The 23681-nt window shown below is 40.7% G+C and overlaps 2 long non-coding RNA genes across 2 annotated transcripts; one reads left to right on the top strand and one right to left on the bottom strand.

The window, feature by feature from the left end:
- Nucleotides 1-9418: 9418 nt before the first annotated feature.
- Nucleotides 9419-12726, bottom strand: LOC135311898 (uncharacterized). Its single transcript, XR_010371442.1, has 3 exons — nucleotides 12590-12726; nucleotides 12059-12136; nucleotides 9419-11886 (listed from the first exon to the last, which is right to left on the bottom strand). It is a non-coding gene; the product is annotated as an uncharacterized LOC135311898 (long non-coding RNA).
- Nucleotides 12395-23559, top strand: LOC135311897 (uncharacterized). The gene is made up of 3 exons (XR_010371441.1): nucleotides 12395-13012; nucleotides 14388-14518; nucleotides 21884-23559. It is a non-coding gene; the product is annotated as an uncharacterized LOC135311897 (long non-coding RNA).
- The last annotated feature ends 122 nt before the right edge of the window (nucleotides 23560-23681 follow it).

The following is a 23681-nucleotide window of genomic DNA, read 5'->3' as shown; positions in this document are numbered from 1 at the left end:
AAAACAATGTTGCGATGCCAATTAAATTCAACTGCTGGGTGATTTTCACTGAATTCACACTCCTGTGAACTCCTGCGATCTTTGCCTGCTTGATTTTTCTTCCTAGTGCTTTACTTTAAATCAAGGGGGACCATTTGTGCTTCAAATGGCACAGGCTCTTCAGTATGCTGCTGTACTGCGGGTCAAGTCACTTGGCCTCCCAGATAGACTGGGAAGTGTTTGAGGGGGTGACGTCTTTTCCATAGTTTTCAAGTCATCACGTAGGGCTGCTGTAGAGCTGTATAATAAAAATATCAGCTCCTCTACATCAGGCACTCAGGCACTGTGGCAGCACTAGGGACATGGGATTTAAGTGTTTTGGACACTGTCTGTACCTGAAGTAATTTTTTTCTTTTTCAATTTTTGCCTCTTTGATGTCCTTTTGCATCCAGATGGTATTTCATTCAAATTTCATGAAAAATTCCTGTTCAAAAATTCCTGTCTTTGAAAGACTTGCAAAAGCAAACCCGATCACACAAGGCAAGAGTTGCAGTCATAATTTCCACATGTTGAAATCCATCCGATTGACATCTGGAATACAGGTAGCAGAGCTTTAGCTCCTGAAGCTGCGCATTCAAGCCTTACATTTGCCTGCAGTGATTTTAACCCACTATGAAAAACATGAATGCAATGGAGGTTTGCTCTCGTTTGCCATTTCTTAAAAATCATTTTTTCCTTGCCTGGTCCGCAGCCTCGAATGAGATGTGGGATGCCTGAGGGTCGCCGTTTCCATTTTGCATCCTGTTTCTAATGCTAAAATGCCCCAAGAGTACCCCAGCTCTTCCTCCAGAGGTGGTCCACAGATGACCACCTCCTAATCCCGATGACGAGTTCTTCTTCTACCTTATGCAGCAGCCTTGTCCTGACATTTTGCAACTTTCGCAGATTTCACTTCAGAATTTATGAACCATTCCTTGCATTTTATGTGGTCTGTTGGGGGAAAGAGCGGGGAGAAAGTCTGTGTGTAAATATGTAAAATGGAATGACTTTACAGGCATGAGTCAAGTCTGATTGTAATGTAAACACAACTGATTATTATGTTGGTAGATGTCTGCAAAGAGTATTTGGAGTACAATAGCCCATGTGATATATTCAGAAAGCAACAGAATGTGTAATAAGTTAAGAACAGACAAAACAGTGATTTCCCTATAAATAAAGTTGTTCATTTTCCACACATATGATTCTTAAAAATTTTCACTCTGAAACAGTGTATATGTAAAAAGCTGATCTGAACAAAACTCTCAGCCCCATCCATGGATCCACCAACATTCCTGTGGGAACAAAAAAGAAAAAAAGGAAAGCAAAGTTTGGCGTCTTGAGATCTGGACTACGGACAGATGCACTGTTGTTAGCTTTTAAAAATGAGAACAGGGGACTATGGGCACTAAGACCGTATTCTGAGAGTTTATATTGCTGGCTTTGGAGTGACAGCAAGTAAAAATCACCCCTGAAGGTCAATGTAATTAGATGTCTAAGTTATCCATGGTTTTCCTGATGGAATGAACGTTAGGCTGATGTGTGTTGGCGGCAGTGAAATTTAAAAGTTTTGGCTTCTTCACCGACTTTGCAGCAGAATTCCCTTGGCCATTTGCCCATTACAGTTCTCTGCAAAGCCAGTGTTTACACTGATCCATTTTCTTTCGCTTTTTTTCACTGTAGACATCTAAACATATAAAATGGTGCCTTTCTGTAAGGAAACAAGAACAACAGAACAGGAGAGGTATACTGAGACAGCAAAAGAAAGTAAAGAAATAAAGGTGGGGGGATGGGGTCAAGGAAAGGCAGAGACAAATGTCTATGTGTGTAAACCTATTTCCTCTGAGTGACACTTGATGAAAACTAGAAATTACAACGTACATAACAGCAAAGCCTTCGCTAGATGCATCTGCATCTCATCTGTCACGTGCTGATCTGGTGTCTTGTACCTCCGTAGCATTTAATCGGATGCCATGGAGATCGGCATGGAAAAGAGAGGACAGATTTGTAATTAAGACACAGTAAGCCGAATTGAAACCAGTGTGAAAATATGAACTCAAGGGTGGATAATATTCTCAAAAATAATAATTGCTATTTATCCATGACATCAGAATGCCAAAAGGTGCTGCACTGAACCTACTGTATCTTGGCCTTGGCATTAGCATGTAGGACTTGAATTTCATTCCAACCCCTGGTACTGTCAGTTATGCCTGTGGACCAGCCTTTGACCCTGGTTACTCTAAAGAAAGGTTTTTAACTCCCAAAAATGATAAATAACTTTACTGATGAGAAGTGTGAAAACAGTGGCACAGACTATTAAAAACAGTCCCTGTAGTGTGTTAAATCACAGTATCAGTAGTAGTTGTAGGACCAAGAGTACAAGTTAGACAAGACTACTGGCAGTGGTAAGATTTCTCTTATGGGCCATTGTGGAGTTCTTAAAATAACCATGTAATCAAGTATTAAGTCCAAATCAGTTAAGCTGTCTTGGGAAACATACTACTACAGATAAGTGCTAGATCCTCAGCTGATGCAAACAGATGTGGTTCTATCAATGTGCTCCTCAGACAGCTGTGGACTTATCTCTGTAATAATCCACCCACTGGAAAGTGCTCTTCCCCCCCACTGGCCAGATGACTCCCTAGTGTGTTGTCCATCCTTCTGGGAGATGAAAAATACAGAGCTCAAAGTGTCTACTCTGAATTGAAGAAAATGCAGCTGTCAATGTGTATGAAAGTGTATTACTGGATCAAAATAAAAATAATCAATTTATGTGTGCTACTCTGTGTCTTTAGTGGAAAAACCCCTTGGTATTATTTTACATGTTACATTTTCTAATATTCCAGGATAAATGGCCTGGAAAAATCCAAACATTTTTATATTTAGCCCTGTTTTCTCTCTCACTCTCTCTTTCTTCCCCCCTACCCACTCCTGTCCCCACAAAAATTCAGGCCAATTTCAACCACATTTGAGAGGGGAGGAGAACTCCCAAACATCATTAAGTTCCAATAACTGCCATGAAAATTTGTGGTTGAATAGAAGAGAAAAAAACCTATTTGTTCTTCCAGGTAACTTGGCCCCCGTTTGGCAAAGCCAGCTTTGCTTCTGCCTGGCAACAGCCAGATGCATGACGAGCGCCCATGGCCACATATTGGCCAGCTCACCAGCAGACCCATGGCTCTCTCTCGGCTGTGCCCTCTCTTGCCAAAAACGATTATCAGGTAGGGGCGTGAGAGATGAATAGGGTTAATACAGTAGTAACATATAGAGGGTATAAGACACAAACATACAGGGATCAGGCTCTGTTAGCTACTCACAGAACAGCTTGTTTTTAAAATATACCTAAGGCAGTTATTACATTTTTTCCTAGACATTGAATCTCATGTTTATGAACCAAAATTCTTGGATAATTTATCACTTTCAATAAATAGTACCATTCGATCTTCATGCTATGGCTCTTTCAATGAACTCATTTAATTGAAACAGGATCTATGGTATTTCCACACCAACGCATACAACATTAGCTTCTTTTAAAGGACAACACGTTAACTTCTGTTCATATTCTTCACTACCAAGTGCATGCATTTTCTTTACAATTCTTCCCATTATGTTGCTTATGTATTTTAAGCATTTTCAAATTTACAGGCGATTGATGTACGAACCATTTTTAATTTGAATGAAAAGTGTTTAGGCAATGACCCATTCAAGAAAGTAAAAAGGGAAATAAAGAATCCTGGTAGACTTACAAGGTTAAGCTTTTACTTTCTCTTTACCTATAGCTTTTGCTTTCAGCATAAGAAATCTGGAGCTGGCCTGGGAGACTTGGCGGTGGAGCACTGTCCCCCTGAGAGCTGGACTCCTTAGGTCCTCTGTACAGGCCAGAGAGAGGAATAGTGGCTTCCTGAGGGAAATCAAGAAAAGAAGCTTGTGCTGGGGACCCTGAATTGCTGTCTGGAGCAACCTCTCTTATTCTGCTGACTGTGTGGGAGCTGGAGAGACCCAAACCCCAACTTAGGCACTACCTTCAAATGCCTTCACATGGATGGTGTAAACAGCCTAAGTCAAGGAGGAGCTTGTTCAAACCCTGCTCTCAGCATGAGATCAACATTCACAACAATATAAGAAAATGTTTCTTTCCCCCTCAGGATGGGCCTAAAGAAATGAAATTTCTCTGTGAAGGAATGTGATCAGGGCCATCACTTCTCCATTCGGCCTGTGCCAGAGGGGCAAAGGTGGGGATGACCATGTGCAGAGCAGACGGAGAGGTTCCCTCATGGGCTCGATGGTTTTCCACCTCCTCTTCACTCCCTGACTCAGGGACTCAGGGGCTGCCCTTTCACATGTCTTCCTTTGCACCAGATTTCCTGCAGTGCTTTCACCGAGGCAATTGCCACCTTCTCCAAGTGGATTTCCCTTGCTGCTTCTCCATCGCTGCTCTTCTGTGGTCACTTGCTCCTTTGGACAACTGAAACGCTTCCAGTTCTGATTTCCTAATGCTGCTGGAGCCGCTCGGTACTGCCCTTCCTCCTGCTCCTTTCACTGCTTCTCCTCTTCCTCTGCCTTTCAGTGTCATCTTAAGGCTTTCTTCTTCCATTGCTCCCTTTCTCCTTTTCCAACTCATCCGTTGGCAACCTAATTAATTTTCATGGCTTTTTTTACCATCTCTAGGAGGGTGGCTACCAAGTCTCAGTTTTTATTCCTCACAACGTCCTTCTTCTTTGTCTCTGAGATTCTCAGATTTCACCCCTCAAGTCTATCCAACGTGCAATTGCCAACATTTTCTGGCTAGCTTGCATTGCAATTTTCTCACTATTTAAATGAAAGAAAAAAAAGAGAAAGGCAAACCTTGGGTCTTCTTTCTCAAAAACATGAAGGGGATGTTTCTATTCTTGGTGGCGAACCAGGTAACAAAGATAAACCTTGCTTTATTCTGAGTCAGACTAGACTGTATATATTTATATGTAGCTGCTATGGTGACATTTACAACAAATCATTATCATTCATGTGGAATAATCTGTCAAATATGCAGGGATTTAAATATTTTACCACTAGAAATTGCCTGTGCTTTTCTTAGTTTTACGTTGAAAATTCCACATAGCTCTTAAAACAACACTTTCTCCTCCAATATATATTTTCCAAAGCTGTATTATCGTAAATTGCTATAAATGATCATCGTTTGTGTGGGAGAGAAGGATGGCAATCGGAATGCTTATTCCTCCTGATCAGCCTTTGTTTGAACTGGCAGAAAGCAACCGAGATCATTCTGCTCTGTGCATTGCGCAGGAGATTAGAGAAGAGATGGAGGGATCTCTTTGTCCAGGGGTGATTTGGCTTTAACTGAAGAGTCTCACAAGGCTGAAACCATGAAGGTGACTCCCCTCCAGAGAATAAATGAAAATAGTTGTGTCTGGTTTCACGGGTCGTGATGAGCCATGGACAGGATGGGTAGGTCATGGATAGGAAAGAGGAGAGACACACAGAAGGGACAAGCAGATAGCATGAATCAAACAGTTGTCATATTGCTACTGATGATGGAAACTGTCTATTGGCTCCAAAATGAAACAGCTGCATTTACTTCTTTGGTATGCTGGACACTGAACTAGATAATGGAAGCTGTCCCTCTAATGTGAAAGAGTATGAGTTTCTACACAAGGATCATAATAATTTATAGGTCTGATGACCTTTTGCTAGTGTTAATTCCTGGATGTGTATAGCCAAATGAGGGAGTGGAGGGTTGTCGCACACCATGCCCTCTTGTGGTACAGGGAAGATGACCAAAGAAGCAAAAGATGACAAATCTATCCATGGATAAAGATGAGGAGGACAAAATTAGAGCACACACTTCAGTGGCATTAAGGTACAGACAGAAGTATATTACTTTTTATGTTGTATTTTATCCTTTGGACGAGTACCAGAAACAACAGTTCTTTTGTCTGAATTGAAAGCTCTTATTTTCAGCTGCCAAAAATCTGAGATTTTCTTTTAAAAAATCTCAGAGACCTGAAAACAATAAATGTTCTGTTGCTTCGGATCCAGTGGTGGAGAGCTGACATGCCAAAGCCATCCTTCTGTAAGATGGCTGCAATGTTTGTCTTCCTATTAGGGAGATCAGTAGAACTGAATACATATAACACATACTTCACACATTTGTTTCAAAGGTGAATTTAAGACATATTTAACATCTGGAAAACCTTGAGAATATGATGGGCTAAATTGTGGCCATACATACAAAGCCTGCACCTAATCTAACAATGTAGAAAACAATTTCGTAGCTGTTTCATACAGCCAAAGGCTCCTTTCCTGCATATCCTCCATAAAGCAGGACCAAGGACAACTGGAACAGAGGATGGACAGAGGACTGTGGTACTGCAATATGTATGCATCACCACTGCATTTAGCCAGGGTCGCTGAACACAATGACTTCATCCATCCTGGCATGCCTGAAGCGTGACCTCAGCTCACTTTGGCTTCAGTTTGTGTTGAAGGTTCTTAGCAGGTGCTGGCAGCTTCATGGATGTGACACAACATATATAGCTCTCTCTTCATCCAAGAGCTAGGATCAGTTTCATGCTGACCCTGCAAATTACATTTGCACTATGCGGAGTTTGTCCTGTTGTTGTTGTAGCTTGGATGATCTAAGTTTACAACCGAGTCAAGGCTTGTAAGGAGAGCTGGTATCTTTTACTAGACCTAACTAGAGCAAAAAAGCAACCCGTGAGCTTCCAGGCACAAAGGTCTGTCTTGTCCCTCTCTAATGGCAAGCCAGAAATGCTGAAGGGCCTGTGTCACTCTCAGGAGCTCTGCTATCGCCTGCTACTTTACCATTATACATGTCATTTTTTTTCCCTGTAGTCTTTTCATTCATTCTTAAGAGCTATTTCCCTGTGATGGATATTCACAAGAACACAGGGCACTGACTTTAAATAGTTAGTTTTCTTTTGTTCAGCCATGCTCACAGATGTCTGTTGTAATGATAAGTGATAGATTTGAAGTAGCAGTGTGAGCAAACAATCCTGCGTGGAAGTGTCAGGGTTTCCTCCGTATATCTACCAAGACGCTTTCCTTCAGCTGAAGCCCTGCCTCTCAGCAAACCACCCGTTCAGCAGGCAATGCTTCTCTTTGCGCCAGGAGACCTTAATCTGCTCTGAAATCCACCGCTGTGTTTTTATTCACATAAACTTCCTTCCATATGGCAAAATTAGTGCTGGTCACAGAAGCTATGCGTACAGTAGCAGGTAGTGCAGACTGGTATGAGCAGATCAGTGGAGCAAATCTGTTGGTGCTGAGGACCAGGCATGTGTCAGAGGGGGTTTGCTTTGCTCTATTTTGTGCCTGCTTCTGGGACCGCTTAGCTACCTGTTAGCAGTTGGAGTGCATTAGGTGCAGTCCTGGAGCACATCTGGCTTAGTTCCACCCAAAAAATGTTAATTGAATATGCTCTTAGACCACTCTGTGCTGTGAACCAAAGCAGAGTGAATGGGGAAAAACAGGAGATTTGTTCAGAAATGCGCTTCTGGTCTGACCGAAAACACTGCTGTAGACTCCTCTGGAGCACACTGTGCTATGGCGTGGCTCATCAGAAAGGCCACATCCTTCATGGTGCATCAGCACGTCTTCAGTTTGGTGTCGTATTTCCTTTACTCATAGGCACATATTCTTCCAGGAGGCTTGGGATGTGGATAGACACTTTTGCTTCTGACGTTAAAATAATAATAAGAACAAAAGTGATTAGTAGAAGTTAGCTTCTAATGAAAATATTCTAATACCACCAGGCAAATTTTATCCCCGAGGCTGGGTTACAATGCCATAGGTCATACATGAGTGTGCGTGCAGAACCTTGACTAACCTAGAAGGTACTTTTTAGGGAGAAGTCCTAGCAGACATAATATTTTAGTATTTATACAAAAGGAAATACCCTATTTTTAGTGTCTGGTGATGTAACCATCAGCTTCTAATAGCAAACAAATGGGTGTGATGCTTTTGCTAAAAAAAACCAAACCCCAAACCAACAAGCAAACCAATTCTAAAAACCCAAAGACCCTCAAGACCCTTCACCCCCCTGAAAATCAAGGAGCGCTTTAGATAGGGAGTGAGAAACCATAGCATGAAACAAGGCTGACCATACTTACCCTAATGAGAGATGTTTTCATTTTTGTAGTGGAAGCAAGGTCTTTTAAAAGGCTAAATGTTTAATCATCTCATCTTTGCTAGAATATTTTAATCAACTGCCTAAATTAAAAATATAGAAAGCACTGGAAGTGCAATTGTTTCAATAAATGCGAAGGAAAACCTAAGTGCCAAGAAACACATTAAGAAATTATGTTTTTTCTCTACTGCTACAGTTAAGAGAGTATAGCTGTCACTCTGGTTTTGCTAAGGTCTTTCCCCTGAAAGTAGTCCCATAGATTGTGGCCAGAAAGTGCTGTTATTTTCCAGCACCTGACTTTATTCAAACACTTTCGTGAAACGTATAAAACCTAACATGAGGAAATTACATTGGAAAGGAATATATTATAATTAGTAGTACTATTATTACTGTTATTATTATTATTTATTTCATTTGTGTGTGTGTGTGAGATTTGATTCTGCTTGCTGATGCTGCCTTAGGGTTTTATGGACACTGTGTGGGCACTGCAAGCCCAAAGAAGAAATTTTGCAAAGATCGTGATGATTTTGCACTAATTCCAAGCAAATTCGGAAGACCTTCCCCACACTCCTCAGTTTCAGCTGTGCACTGACTATGCTGATTTGCAGGGCTTGGCTTTAAGTGCAGTTTGAACTATAGGAAGGTTTGGAGTAGACAGAAAAAAGTACAATGTGTGCCTGAACACATTGTAAAATAAGCAATGTAAACTATGAATACGGAAGAAGAAAACAGAAAGTAGATTTCCAATGTCTTCATAAACCATAAAATATGTCCTAAAAGTAAAATAAAATCCTTTGTCTATGCCAAGCATTACTCCATGGTAATTTTTCATTACACTGTATCCATTTGCATGAGCCACTAACTCCCGTTTGTAGCCGTCCACTGGTCTAGACAGACAAATCTTCGGAGATCTATTCTTTTTGATGGATTTATCAGATTTCCAGCCCCATTTCCCCCCGCTTTCTAACTTCTGTTCCTTCCCCACTGTTGTGCTGGCTGCAGCGTATTGCTGAGGTAGGTCCACATAACTAATCCTGCGGCATCGGGGCGAGCAGCCCGCTTACTTGCCTTCCCTTTCTTTTAGCCTTGTTTGAAGTGACCCCCCCTCCTCGTACTTATTACTATATGGAAACTGGCTGCCTCTGCAGTAAATTTAAAACCTGTATGGTACACACAGTATGCTACTGCTGGGAGGCACAGAAAAATAACTCGGTCAAACTCCTGTGATCCAGCTCCTTTAATACAGCGCGTGGTATTGCTGCGCACGCTTTTGTACAGCGTGTACATTGTGTATCCAGCAAGCTTAATATTGCACTCCATGAAAAACTCTGTTGATGTAAGATTGCTAAAAAGGGCTTCAATAAAGCTGTTTTCTAACACGGTAGTTTTTGTTTATTTTCAGAGTTCAAGAACACAGTGCTTTGGTAGTTCTGCAGTCCCGGATGTGTAAGGTATTTAAAAATCAATTCCAGAAACCAAAGCAGTTCTATCCAAGGTACATCAAGGGCTAGATTCCAGCCACACATTCAGTATAAATAATGTAAAGCCATCAGTCACATTTTATAGTAAGCACAGTAAAATTGAAGAAGTAAAGACAAGCTAATAAAATAATTAATATTAGTGGAAAATAACTGGTATATGGTAACAAATACGTTTCTGTAGACATACCACTTAACTCTAAAAAAAATATATACATACATATATGATGGCTACAAATGAGCTTGTGATTTTCTTCCAAAAGTATTTGAGCAGGAAGTAAAACATTTTCCCAGTGGATGAAATAACATTCATTTTTGCCAATCTAAGCAAGGCAGATTTAAATTTTATGTGTGTCCAACTGCTTGTTCCCCCTCAGCTAATAACCTGCCTGCTGGAAACATTTCAAATGAAAAGGAGTTCACAGTTCCTAAGCCCGGCTCTGAATATATCTGCCATGCATGTAAACAAGTAAACCATTATGTTTCTTGTTGAGATAAAGAATACCATGATAAGTGGGGACTTTTACAAAACAAAGGGCTTCCTATTGCGAGTGTGGATAATCTTCCAGAAAACCCTGTGTTTTGGCAAATCACACCAGATTAATCTATTAGGCATCTCCTTTCATCATCAAATTTCCGCTGCCTATCACAGTGGCTGCCTTATCAAGCACCCTTTTCTCAATAGTGGGCCCATTCCTAGGATTTCAGGTGCTGGCCTTCCGTGCTCGGGAAACAGGTGTCCCCACTGTTTTCAGGCAGGAAAGGTCCCTGCACAGAAGCCTGGGAAAGGGCAGGGGTATCAGTCGCTGTTCTACCTGAAGGAACAGGTAACAGGAAACTGTTGATTCAATGGGCTGAACTTAATTGGCAGGCATTAGTCAGCACTGAGTGTTTTCTGTGAATTAAAAATCATCATAAGAATTCTTCCCGATGAAGATTTCAGGAGGGGGGAAGGTACGTGCCCAGAGATGCCCTCCCAGGAGCAGCCAGTTCTTGTAACTCTATTTTAAGTGCTGCATTCTCTCGGTGTATTCCAGAAAATACGAGCTAGGAGTCGAGGGCAGCATGTCAAGCTTTACGTGGTTGTGTACAGTGCCTGAGCTGTTAGGCAAATTGCCTATATTCAGGAGGAAATGGATTTCAAATCTCAACTAAAGGCTAATATTCCAAACCAATTAGTATGATGGATCAGGTTTTCGAGCTCTCAGTGCCTCCCCTGGCCAGGCTTTATTTTTTTTCTTCTAGTTAATGAAACTGGGCATATGGTTTCTGACCAGACTATTCATCTGTAAACAAGGCCATCCACTTGGTCACCCAGAAACACCACAATATGGAGCATTGACAGAGCCGGGGGTATGAAGAATGACATTTTAAAGTTGACAGAGAAATATGTTTTACAGGAGCCAGTAAATCCTTGCTTTCAGTGCTTATCTCATCTTGTCAAGACAGCATCAAGCAGCTCTTGTCCTGGCGGGTGTCTCAGTGCTTGCTTGCCTTCTCTGGCAGAAAGACCTTCATTCTCTGCTCTGAAGCCCGCTCCTGAAAAATTGGCTTGTGCAGACTTTACTGTAATAAAATCAAGGCAGGCAGGAAGGCCGGCGTAGTGACAGCAGGAAGAGCCAGTCTCCTCTCAGCTCCTTGCTTTGACAGCAGGGCTGCTCAGAGGCACCGGGATGAGCTCCCAGCTCTGCTCGGTGGGTAGGAAGCGTTTGATAAGCTCATGCCTGCCCTTCCGGGACTCCACAGCACAGGCTTTGTTTCATCTACAGATGATTAAATGGTCTACAGGGCAATTACGAACCGAAGGAAGGAATAGCCGGCTCTCTCCAGGTTTCCTCAATCAGCACGATTGAATTTCTCAAAGGAAGGCAGCAGTAGCAACGGCAGGCTCAATGACTTTTCCTGAAAAATGTTCTCCAGTTTAGGATTGAGCTTTCATTTAACTACTTGCTGTTTCATTTTATTAAGTGCAAATTGTGGCTTAATAGATTTACAGTTGCCATAAACTTCGGCATCATGAAAGCTGTCAGAGTGGCCAGTTGCACAGCATATTACTGGTATGATGCTAGAAAGGGTGAACTGGACAAGCCAGGCACCAAGAAAGTCTGCAGTGCATTTTAAGGGGTCTGTGAGTGGTCTTTTGAGAGGCAGACAGAGCTGAAACACAAGCAGTCACTCACGGTAGTTTCCTTTTGTTCCTCTCTTTGCTAGGAATTAGAGTGGAGGTGGGAGATTTCAGTAGTTTATCTGCAAATGAAATATAACGTATTTTACCTTTTCAAACACAAACTTTGTAAATTAACTCTGCTAGACAGTGGTTACCCCGGTCCAAAGATGCAGATTTTTTTTTTCCTATGTGCCCATTACACTGTAGCTCTGTTCTGCACTCATTACACCGTGTTTAGTTCCAGATACATACCAGCAAAAAATGTAGACATACTGGAGGGAGTTCAGAGAGAAACATCAAGGCTGATTAAAGGGCAGGAGGGACAGACTTCTGTGAGAAGATTAAAAAAATTAAATACAAATGTTTTGGTTAAGCAGTGATGGGGCAGTGGGCATGACAGCCACCTACGGACATTTTCCCTAGGACAAAGGCAGCAGGCTGTGCAATTTTTACCTATGCAACTCTGAGTAACCTCCCTCCTGGTCACGTAACTGATTTACCACGGGTGAAAGGGAAAGGTGCTTACCTTCCTCAAAACAAACTAAGCGAGAAGGGTTAAAGAGAGGAAGAGAAGATATGTTTTCATTTGGTATGAGGGGGACTTTTTCCCTTAATAAACTCTCCTTTGGGAAGCTATTGATTTCGGAAGTCGGCCGCTTTTCCCACCAACCATAGTTTTTTTGGCACATGCCTAGAGCCCCTCTGTGTGTTACTAAAGAGTTGGCTCATTTACCCCAGACAGTATACGTAGGGATCTGGGTTACCCCCCACCCAGATACATACAAAACGATCTCAGAGGTCTTCAGGGAAGTTTGATGCTAGAAGAAAGCAAGACTGCTACAGCTCTGCCCTGTTTCATCCCCTGAGCAAAGAATTCTCCCATGTAAGAGTATCAATGCGGAGGAAAAAAAAGACCTGGTGTCCTTTGCAGGACAAATATTTTCCCTCTGTATACACACAGGAGTATTTCACATCCTCGGCTTACATCAGCGAACATCCACATATTTAAAGTTGTACCCCAGAAAAGAAGTGGCAGAAAGGAAAGCTATAAGCCAAGGGGGGAACCTATTTTTGCTGTTACCACAATCTGAAAAGGGTTTGCTTTCATGGCCAAATATTCTGAGAAGCACTGAAATGTATGTATGAACTTTGCTGAGTGACAACAGCTGTACGGGAGGACAATATATCAGAAGACCTAACAATTATGTAAGTAGTATTTTGGTGCAACGATCCTGTGTGAAACAACAATTTATTTTAAAACAAATCTAATGGACAAATAATTGTACAGTGACTATACTGGGAGAGTTAAGTCGTCCACAGAGTGTGTATTCATACTGTTTTATGATGACTTGTAAACAGGCATGGGCCTGCCAACGGGGATTGAGGAGGCTTTTGCCCTTCTGTTCCACCAGCACAGCTAATGAGCCCTCAGCTTACAAGGCCACTGTACCCTTACAACCTATTCCCACTCCTTTCCTGTCAACAGCCCTGCCCCATCCCTTAATGTGGTGCGTAGATCACGTCAGGGGGACAGGAACAGAATTATAAGGTGTTGGGGTATGTTCAGAGGTGCACAAATCGTTACCTATAAAACCCAAACGACCTCCTAAAAACAAATAAAGGAAGTTTATTTTCTGGACCTTCTTGTGGTCTGGTTGTTAATTCGTACTTCAAGGGAACAAAATAATGTTCCTAAGGCAATTTGTAGTTAACTTTGCGGTACCGTCAGTCTGTGAAATGAAACCTATTCCTTCTAAATAAAGCTAAACTGTGTGCTTTCCTTGTCTTTGAACTAGAAAGTGCAGCTTAATAGACACAACCAACACGACTTCCCCCCCCGTGACTTTGTGTGTAAATTAAATTAATTTATTTTTGTAAACCAGATCTTACTGTATGAATAGAAGATGAGGGTTTTAAGGCTCTCAGTCCACTCAGCTAATTGCAGCGTAGAACACTCTGCATGTTTGTTGCAAAAGACCATTTTGAGATGGTTAAATATCTCAGAAAATTGCCTAAATCTTCTTCACTTCATTCGCAAATGTCATATGTACAGATTGTCAGAGGACTTAATGGTGACCGTGCTAATAGACAGCTGCCAGCATGCTGTGGTGAGCAAGGCCATTTGTAATTCTCATTAACAGTTCTACCATTTTCAGTTGTATGAAGAGTGATAACACACTGATCTAACAGTCATTAAGAACTTTTTCTAACTCCTTTAGGATTAATTTGCACTGACCCAGAATTCTCTATTTGCTTAACACAAGCAGTGGGCCACTTTGATGTTATCTGCTTCTATAAACAATAGCGTACAGTTCTCTCCTGGGCTAAAACAGCTCTTATTCTACTGAGAATTAGCTGTATTAATCATTCTGAAGTCCAAGAGTGCATGATCATAAATTGTGTGCAGGGACCTCACTTAGCAACTCCCAGGACTCTCATTTATCAACTTTTTTTTTCCCTTCCTGGATATTTAGTATATAGGGAGTAATTTATTTCTGAGCCGGTGCTTTGTGATGTCTTTCATGCTGAAGTAAAGTTGGAAAACGTTCTGCAACAAATATAATTTTTCTTACTTCCTTAGTGTAAAAACAAAAATTATGGACCACAGCTACAGACTGTTTCCCTCAAGTGGCCAGAACAGAAAACACAGGCCAAGCTTCCAGTCACTGAGCTCTGAATTGGATGGACCAGGCAATGGTAACTAAAAATGAGGCAAGTTGCACACTAAATATGCCTTTTCTTAGTTATTCTGTTAGATTTTTAAAAATGTGGGACATCTTTAAAGCTGGTACCTGCCTAACTTTTTCCTACATTTCACAGACTAACTTGTTAAAACATAATTAAGGTATAATTAAAGCAAGATGAGATCTTTAGAAAACACTAGCTCAGTTTATATTTTTCCAGAAAAGATCCAGCTACCAATGAATGATGCTTTTGTCTTTACCATTCGTGTGTCATTTTCCCACCACCAAAACACAATACAAATCTGCCAAAAACGTAAGGAGGAAAAATGCTGCTCCCTATCAGCTCAGAGTTGATATGATACCATCTCTTTCATATTTTTAATGCAGCCAGTAAGATACATTTATTTAAAGTCTCCCCTCGCTTACAAAACCCCTTGCAAAAGCATATGAAGTCAGAGCATACAGAAACCAAGGATAGAGGCAACAAAAACCATTTGGAGTGAATGGATGAAAACCTTCAGTCTTAGATGGCTGTCTTTTATCCACATGGCTCAATTTCTTCAGCTTTTGGGATTTTCCATTACCTAAACCAAAAGTGGGAACAGAGGCCCTGATTCTGCTTTTCTTGAGAGGAGCATACATGAAGTATCTTCACTGATTTACTGGGGAAAGTCCAGATTTAAGTAATTTTTGTTGCGAAAAGACTTTTGGCCCAACTTGGGCAGTATCAAACTCATGAGCCCAGAAACCTTTCTAACTTTTTTCCTAGTTTCATCCTGAGCTTAACTTCGATTTCAAAGCTCTCACTGTTTTATTGTAAACATGTGGTTTTTAAAGTACTGCACTGCTCCAAAGTTATCTGCATGTGAGTTTATTTTATATTAAGTACTTAAAAAAAGTCTTAACATAAAATGCCAACAGAAACAACAAAAATATAAATAAATCACCACATTCAGCAGAAATGCTTTAATTCGGAATGTAATAAAGACAGTCAAGGTTTAAAAAGTTTATGCCAGAGTGTAAACTGAAGGAATTAGTAATTTATTTTTTTTTCCTGTAGACAGTTTTGCTGCTGCAGCCAAAAGATTCTCAAAGGTTGTTAAAAAATATGAAGAAAAAAAAAAGACAGTGGAAAAATGTTTATTTCCCCTAAAGAAATTCTGGCTTCACAATTTGGCATCCTTCGTAGCCATTGAGAACATTTATTTTAGCAGAGGCCAAGCACTGCTGTTATATTCACAGATTTTCCCTCTCTTCCCATAAATATGTATTCAGGAGCTGTGACCTATCCTCACCTAGAGCTGTACAGTCTTACTGATGTCCATAAATGCGTGAGGGCAGCTGCTGTGAAAGCTCCTCATACTTCAGAGGCAACCCTAATTCTTCCTGGATTTCTAATTACAGAAGAACTTGCTTCCAGATTCAGGGGGCAAAATTCTGCCAGCAGTGATGTGAGGCACCCTGGCTGATTTTAACCTAGTAAAACTATCAGTAACTACCTGTGGAAGAGTTTTAATTTAGGACTACGGACACGTGTTGCACGTGTACAGCAGCAAACGCCTATATGACGTGATGTAGGCGTGCCTGAGCCAGACCTGCCTCAGTGTTACAAAATTCTGGGCATCCTGGTTTACTAGATTGGATGATGTGTCATTTTGAAGGAGTAATGACTTTTTTTTTCCTGCCTCAGGAAACACTGCACCTCACTCCACAGAGTACTGCAGACATGCTTACAGTGCAGTTAATCTGTAGCACATCGGCTAATTTTTATTTAAAATCCTGTGCTATTTTTGCATCACCCGTACACAGAGAACTGTACCCCTGGCTGAAACAACGGTAAATAGGGGCTTTCAAGCACCTTCTCTTCAATGCATGGTCAGCATGCTTTTGACTGCTTATTCTTTGCTCCTTTGTATACTGCTGCTGCAGTGAGATTTGATCTGGGCTTATGCCTCAAGCATTATCTACTGGATCCTGTGTCTGTAGCTTGAGAAAATGAAACTATCTGCTTAATTTAAAATCCATTTTAAGAAGTTACAGCACTTCCACTGCCCTTGTCAGTCACACTTGCGTTGGCATATCTCTGAAGAATTGCACAATTTGAGTACTGGTATTACTTTATTGAAGTCTTGCTATTGTTATTATTAACTGTCCTGAGACTTAATTCCTGATATTAATTTTGTGCTTTCCATTAGCTGTTACAAGATATCTATTTGTATTTATAGGAAATCTATCTTTTGTTCTAAGAGCATGTTCCCAAAATTTGCAATGCTGAAATACGCATTGGCTTATGAAAGCCCAAGGTCCACATTAGTCTCATCTAAATGTGAAGGTATAAACACAAAATTGTGTTTACCAGTGACATTACAAATAACAAACAGTAAGTTTTAAAGTCCATTTTAGACCTTCCCTTTTATGGCTGTATTCGGTGGCTTACCTGCATTAACAATTTCATGATAGTATGGGAGAGGCCATGTAGATCCAAGGGTCTATCGTTTGTGAGAACTCCCCTACTTCTACTCCCTGGACATCTCTATGAGGGCAGCCATGCTGGCAGGTAATAGATGAGGTGTCTATAGATGCCTATAGAAGTCTTTTTCATACGCATTTTCCCACTGGCAAAGGAATTTGATGTCTCCATCCAAAAGACCGGAAGGCTATCTCACTTATGGAAGACCTTCTTTTAAAGAAATTCCAGCTATCCGTTTAGACTCTAAAATATAGGCAGTTGAAATTACACTTTCCTGTGAAATCACACCCACATTCTCTGCAGTGATTTAAGAATGGGGTCACACAGTACCTGTCCTTTGCAAAGGTAGTCTTTCCAGTTGGCATTTCCTCATATTCTGGATCCCTGCTGAAGGCACTGGCATCTTTCTAAGTCGGATTTAATTCAAAAGCTAAAGAAGGGGCAGAAAGGAGAACAGCTGCGTTCAATTATCAAAAGCACGTATCTGCTAGTCAGGAAGAAAGGGTGGCTGCTCCTGCTTGGACAGAATAGCTCCCTGTTCTTTAGAAGCAAACTCTGGCAGATCAAAAATACACGGAATTTTATTTTGGTGAGAACACTGGTTTAAATAAGCAAGGCAGAAAGTTGCCTTGAAGAAGAGTGGCCTCTGAAGAACTTACATGTTGTGGTGGTCCTTCCAAAATAAACAAGCAGAAACTTCCAAAAATCAGTTTCTCCTTATAAATTGTTTTTGCTGTAGTTTGGGGGTTGGGGGTAGAAAGGAAGCACTCTTTGATCAACATTTGTCTTGAACCTATAAAAACGAATAGACAAAACTTGATGGTCTGTGTGAATAATTTGCTCCCCAAACATCCTCTCCTAATGGTTCCCTTCTGGTACTTTGCTCCCTGGAAGCTTGGTTTCTTTCAAAGTGGAATATGAAAGAGATAAATGAGGACTTGAGGAAGAGATCACTTGATGGGAGGGTGCAGCCAGATTTAAGTAACAGAGGCAATGTCAAGAGCTTCATTTACGATCCAGTTGTATGTTGAATAGCAGGAAATGAGGAATCTGCTCCCTGTCAGCAGGTACTCTACAGACCCAAAGTGAAAACTCAGATGAAACCATTTGGAGAGATATTCTATTCCTCAAACATTGGCTTTGCTTTTGACATGGTGTATCAGATTCATCAAGGGGGTAGAAAGGAGAGGATGAATGTGGGAGGGCTTCAAGAGCAGACCACAAATACACTACTTATGACAAAAAACCCCGAGTAAGCATCTTTTTACTTCATGCTGTTTTTTCAAAAATGCCTGATGACCACTTAAAATACTGAATTGTAGAAGACCACCAGACTACACTGAATTTAATAGAGCTCTGAAAGTGAACTGGGAAAAAATATACAGATTACGGGCTGTTGACTTGGAAACGGGCCAACATTGTTCCCAGGATTTAGGTGATCTTGGATATTAAAGCATTTAATATTTGATTCGTGAATAGTCTCCAGTTGATTTACTGTGGGATTTAGAAAAAAAAAAAAAAAGAAGAAAAGAAATCCAGAATAGAGAGTTCAAGGATTTTAAAAGTAAGTAGAGGAAGGGGAAGATTATACCATGCTTAATCCTACAGTTTCCTTACTGCTAATGAGTGAGGGGAGGATATACAGTTGTTCTAGCTTCTGAACTGTGAAAGGCAAACAGGAATACAGGTTCTGTTGCCCTAAAGCAAAATCTGGTAATCCTATCCTCAGAACGTTCCTTGTGAAGCGCCTTCTGAGTAGGAGCTCAGTAAACACCTCTTTTCCAGGAGGTGTGAGGGTCTTGAAAGTATTCAATATGAAAAAGAGACACAAAAATTGCTGCTGATTCTGCAGTCATGTAAGCTTTGGAAGTTTTGTATCTTTATTTATAGATAATACTACCATTGCTAGTACAGTATCAGGCAGCGCAAACGGGAATTTGTGGAGCCTGTTAGGGCTATGGCACTATTGAGAATCACAGGATCACAGGTTGGAAGGGACCTCACATGCTGATGTTTCACAACCCTTCCTGATGGGCTGATTTGGCCCCGTCTGAGGCAGAGGTAGGTGGTGATGCAGGAGAGGGTTGGGGTGGCAAGCTGGGAACATGACAGCCAGCAGCAGCAATGGCAGCTGGAGGTGAGCAGCTGTGTAGGCAGATGGCTTATTTAACGCAGAGGAGAAGACTTCTTGGGTGAAGCTCCACAAAAGAGTCAGTGTTGCTCATATCCGAAGTCTGAGACAATGTGACGAAATGGCTTGTGACATCAAAGGATAAACAATTCTTATAACAAGAGGCTGAATGAAGAAAGCTTCTCCCTTGCTGCAAGGGAGGAGAAAACTGCTATCACTGCTTTGGTGGAGAAGGAAGGGACAGACAGACAGAAGGTTACCGCTTTGGCCAAGAAAAGCACATGAATATGATGCTCACGACAGAAGATGAATAAACATCTTGTTACTTTTGTGCCTCTGCCTGCACTCAGCTTTCCTTGGATGCCAGATGTGGCTTCCCCAGCAGTTCCTGTGGCGCTGGTGCTTGTGGGTCATGCTCTTTTATCACATGAAGAAGTTGCAGCCACGGTGCTGTGCAGTCCTTTAGACAAGGACTGAGCCTACCTCTTGAAACTGTATATCACGAATTATTTTAATTTTTTAAAAATAAGCAACCAATTTTAAGTAGTTCAATGCAACTTTTCTTTCTTGGTTTTTTTTTCCTTTGTTTTTTTTTTTTTTTTAAATCAGCTGCTTGGAACATGCCCCATCTGTTTCAAGATACGCAGTTAGCTTCTGTTTCCTTGTTATTCCATCTGCAGTTTCACAGCTGCGTGTGTCCTACATGCTGCTGTTTTGTTCAGTGACAGCATTTAGATTAAGTTATTATTTCTTCCTATAGTCACCATTCTGATAGATGTGTATGTCTTTTCAAACCCACCTAGGGATCAGGACTGAAATTGTATCTACCTCAGTACAATCTGCTACCATAAAGGACAGGCAAACCATATTTTTCTTTTGAATTAGTTAGTACTTGTAAACAAAATTTTATGTATTTTTATTTTTAAGTTAATTCTCATCCCTGGGAGGTGATGGTAGTATGCAATTTTTTTATACCAGTGGCCTAGGCACTATTAAAAAGGCATTCAGTCTTTCAATACCCAGCGTTGATTTCAGGGACTGTGCAGCTGAAGGAATGGAGTGCTGGAGTTTTTCTTCAAGTACAGATGTTTTGACCATTTTAACAGACACGGCAATATCTCAGCCATTATCGTTATGTCATTTCAAAGCACATACCCAAAGTATTCAGTAGGCTCCCAGAACTTAAAAAAAACAACACTAGCTATCAGGTCTGGTCTGTGAGAGACATTCACTCACTTAAATAAAATAAAATGAAGAGATTTTATTATTATCAAACCTCAGGACGCTGTGGCCATTTGAAGTGCCGATTTAACTTTAAGCCCCTCTTTGATATTCTTACTTGATGAGAGTACATGATGGCCATAAATCCAACTTGGCAATGATTCTGAAAGGTCACCTGTGGATATTGTTTTTCATGGTGTTAAATAGACTGTAATGGTCTCATTATTTCTCCAGAAGGACAAGTGAAAGTCCCATTGGTCTTCTTGCTGTCTCATAAATAATTAACAGGCTGTTTTAACTGGGTATAACCTTTGTACAGAGTGGCTGAACTTCACCGCATAGCAGAGGTAAAAGAGATTCAGAAAAATATCATCCATCATTGATGGTACTAAAACATTCAGGTAATCTAGGAATAAAAATAAAAGACTAAGAATCAAGTGGTGATCAAGCAGGTTTAGAGGCAACGAGAACAATTGCCTTTCTGTACACATCTGAATATTTTTAGCATCCTCCATCATCTAAGCTATTCTTTTTTTATATATATATCTTCCCACATGACCACCCAGCTAACTTCCAATAAAGAAAATTTAAGTAACTGTGGAATAGGTGGGAAAAAGTTCAGGATGTTTATTTTTCTCTTCTGCCATAGGTAAAATCTTAAAGAGAGGGGTAAAAGAACGACCAGATTCTTTTTACTAGCAACATAAAACTCAAAGGTCTCAAGTGGGGGTGACTAAAATAAAATCCTGCATTTGAATATTGCAATTATTTCTTGTTTAGATAAACGGTCCTCTTCAACCTTCTATTTTGAGCATCTTCAACAAACTATCAGGGTCTAAAACTTTTACTAGATCCAGTAGCTGAAACACAATGCTGAAATCTGCCACATCTCACCTGGAAATTCCCCAGTTTTCTTGGTAACAACAGCTGGTGTTAGCAATAAGGAGCCAGGTCTGAGCTTGCAGAGGATGCTTCATCACGACAAATTGTGTGTGTGTGTGGAGAGTGGAAAGTGTGCTTGCTATTGGATAAAGGAAAGATTGTCTGGAAAAGAAATGCTAAATTCCAGTCATGAAATTGCAAAAAATAAACCAAAGAGACTTAGACAAACAGAATCAAAGAGAGACAGAGGAAAAGAGAGATGGAAAGCATCAGTCTCTCAAACATTTCAGTTTAACAGAAAGCCAGACACAGGTAGTCACAGCTCTGCCTTTCTAATGAACCTAAAATCTTCAAATCTGAACATCACTACTCTCTATTTGGAAACCAACAAACAAAACCCTGGGCCAAATTTCAGAACAATGCAATATTCTTTGGCTATGGTGAGAAGATTGAGAAATTATGGTATTCAAGGTAACTAGTTCCTGGTCTGTTTTTAAACTGAAATGTAGGAAAATGAACTGCGTGTTTCCACTGCAACTGTTCCTCTTGTCTCCTTTGTTCTCCATTTTGGGAAATGAAAATATCTTCCATACAAGTCATGGCAGGTTCATATAGAAAAAAAATAGTTTAAAAGCTCTGCTTTTGAAGTTGACTTCTGTGTAATTGTATTCTCTCTTTGGGCCTTATAGTCTTCAAATGATGAATACATGATAGCTGGAGGAAAAGGAAAGCTCTGAATGCCCATCACAGGAGAAGATGTGAGCAAGGTTGCTGGTGAACATACACCCTCTTCCAAGATGCTTGTAGCAGCTCCACAAAGCAAAAAGAGCCCGAGGTACAGAGCGGAGGGAATATTTTACAGCAGGAGGAGCGTGAAACTCCAACGGCATCTCTCAGACAGTTGATGGGAATATCAGTTTCTATTCCAAGCCATTAGCTGCTGGTGGCAGCATGTCTCCGAGGAAGACTGTGATACCAACAGTCAGGGGAGTCCAGAGTCAGGCAGCTTTTCATTGGGAGGCCAGGGGAGGTTTCTAGCTGCTTTGCCCTACTGATCCCTGAACATCATGGGTGTTAGAGGACTTGATCTCCTGCCCTTCCTGCCAAGAAAACAAACCTTCTCCTTCTAAGGAGACACTTATAAAATCCCCAGCTTAAAGAAACTAAAAAAAAAAATTCCCAGCAGGGGAAGCTTCCTATGTATCTTCCTGGAAAGTCTTTCCAGTACCTGGGAAGCTCCTTACGGTCTTATAGTCAGCATTTTTACAGCACCTTTTCTTTCTACTTTTAGCTATTTTTTAAATTGTCAACTAATTTATGGTAAAACAGTAAAAGCAGAAAGACAGCATTCAGGTAATTTTATTAAGCAGCTGTAATGGTGGTAGTTGCTAGTTGCATGCCACAGAACCTCAGCGGTACTGCTCAAGATGCCTATGAGGTAAAGGGGGACTATTTGGAGAGATTTATTAGGTTCTTAACCTCAAGTTAAAAAGCAAAGATAAATAGAGGGAAGCCTCCTCCCAAAAGACCTCAATTACTTACAAATAGTCAGAAGACGCATTGAAAACCTTACAGTTTCTATCCCAAGCTTCGTTATTCTTTACATAACTTTTCTTAAAGCTGAACTGAGGAATTACATTCAGACTGAAGTGCAAAGCTTCCTCTCCTTGGATAAAAAACAAAATGAAAACAAAAGCCAAGAGCATTTCTTCATGGTCCCGCCCAGCCCCCTGCATGTACATAGACACAGTTGTGGAAATGTCCACATGTATGAACCTTTATGCTCTACCCTTCTGTCTAAAAGCCCTTGTACACTCAAAGGGAAGATCTGAAGCTTCATAAAAACAAAGTCCTTTTACTGACTTCAGGAGGTCAAGCGTCATATATAAGCAATTTGAGGAAAGAGAAACAAAAACCTATTAGTACTTCCTGACATTTTTTGTGCCCTGAAAAAAATTTTGAATTTTCCATTAATTCATGTTAAAGTAGGAGTATGCAAACCTAAAGGTGACAACTTGACTTTCAGCAGCAGCAGCAGCCCAACGGTGAACATCAACACTTACTGATCATGCATCGGCGTTAACTAATGCGGTTTCGGTGCAACCTGAGGACATAACTATGGGCTGTTTGCAGTATCCCAAATTTCCGCCATGGTCTCTAATGTTTACTTAAACTCTAGAAACTGAGATGTGGATTTTAATTCATTTTAGCTTAGAAAATATCGTGCTCTTACTGACTGTTACTATTGTCTACTGAATGCAGTCATGGGATGGAAAGCAAACAAACCCTGAAGATGCAGGTGTGTGATGTGTTGAAATCTGATACCTCTCGCTGCCTGTAAGTAAAATAAACAGAATTGACTTAAATTAACTTAAGTGTTGACTGTAACCTCAAAGTCATTTTTTCCTTTTATCTCTTAAGTATATATATTTTGGTGACATTTTAAAACCCTAGGTCTTAATTAATTTTCAGGGGGAGTTCTTCCTA

The sequence above is a fragment of the Phalacrocorax carbo genome, chromosome 2 (assembly GCF_963921805.1).
Source record: "Phalacrocorax carbo chromosome 2, bPhaCar2.1, whole genome shotgun sequence".
Taxonomy (NCBI): Eukaryota; Metazoa; Chordata; class Aves; order Suliformes; family Phalacrocoracidae; genus Phalacrocorax; species Phalacrocorax carbo.
Note: the sequence above shows the minus strand (reverse complement) of the source record. Positions and strands in the feature narration are given on the sequence as shown.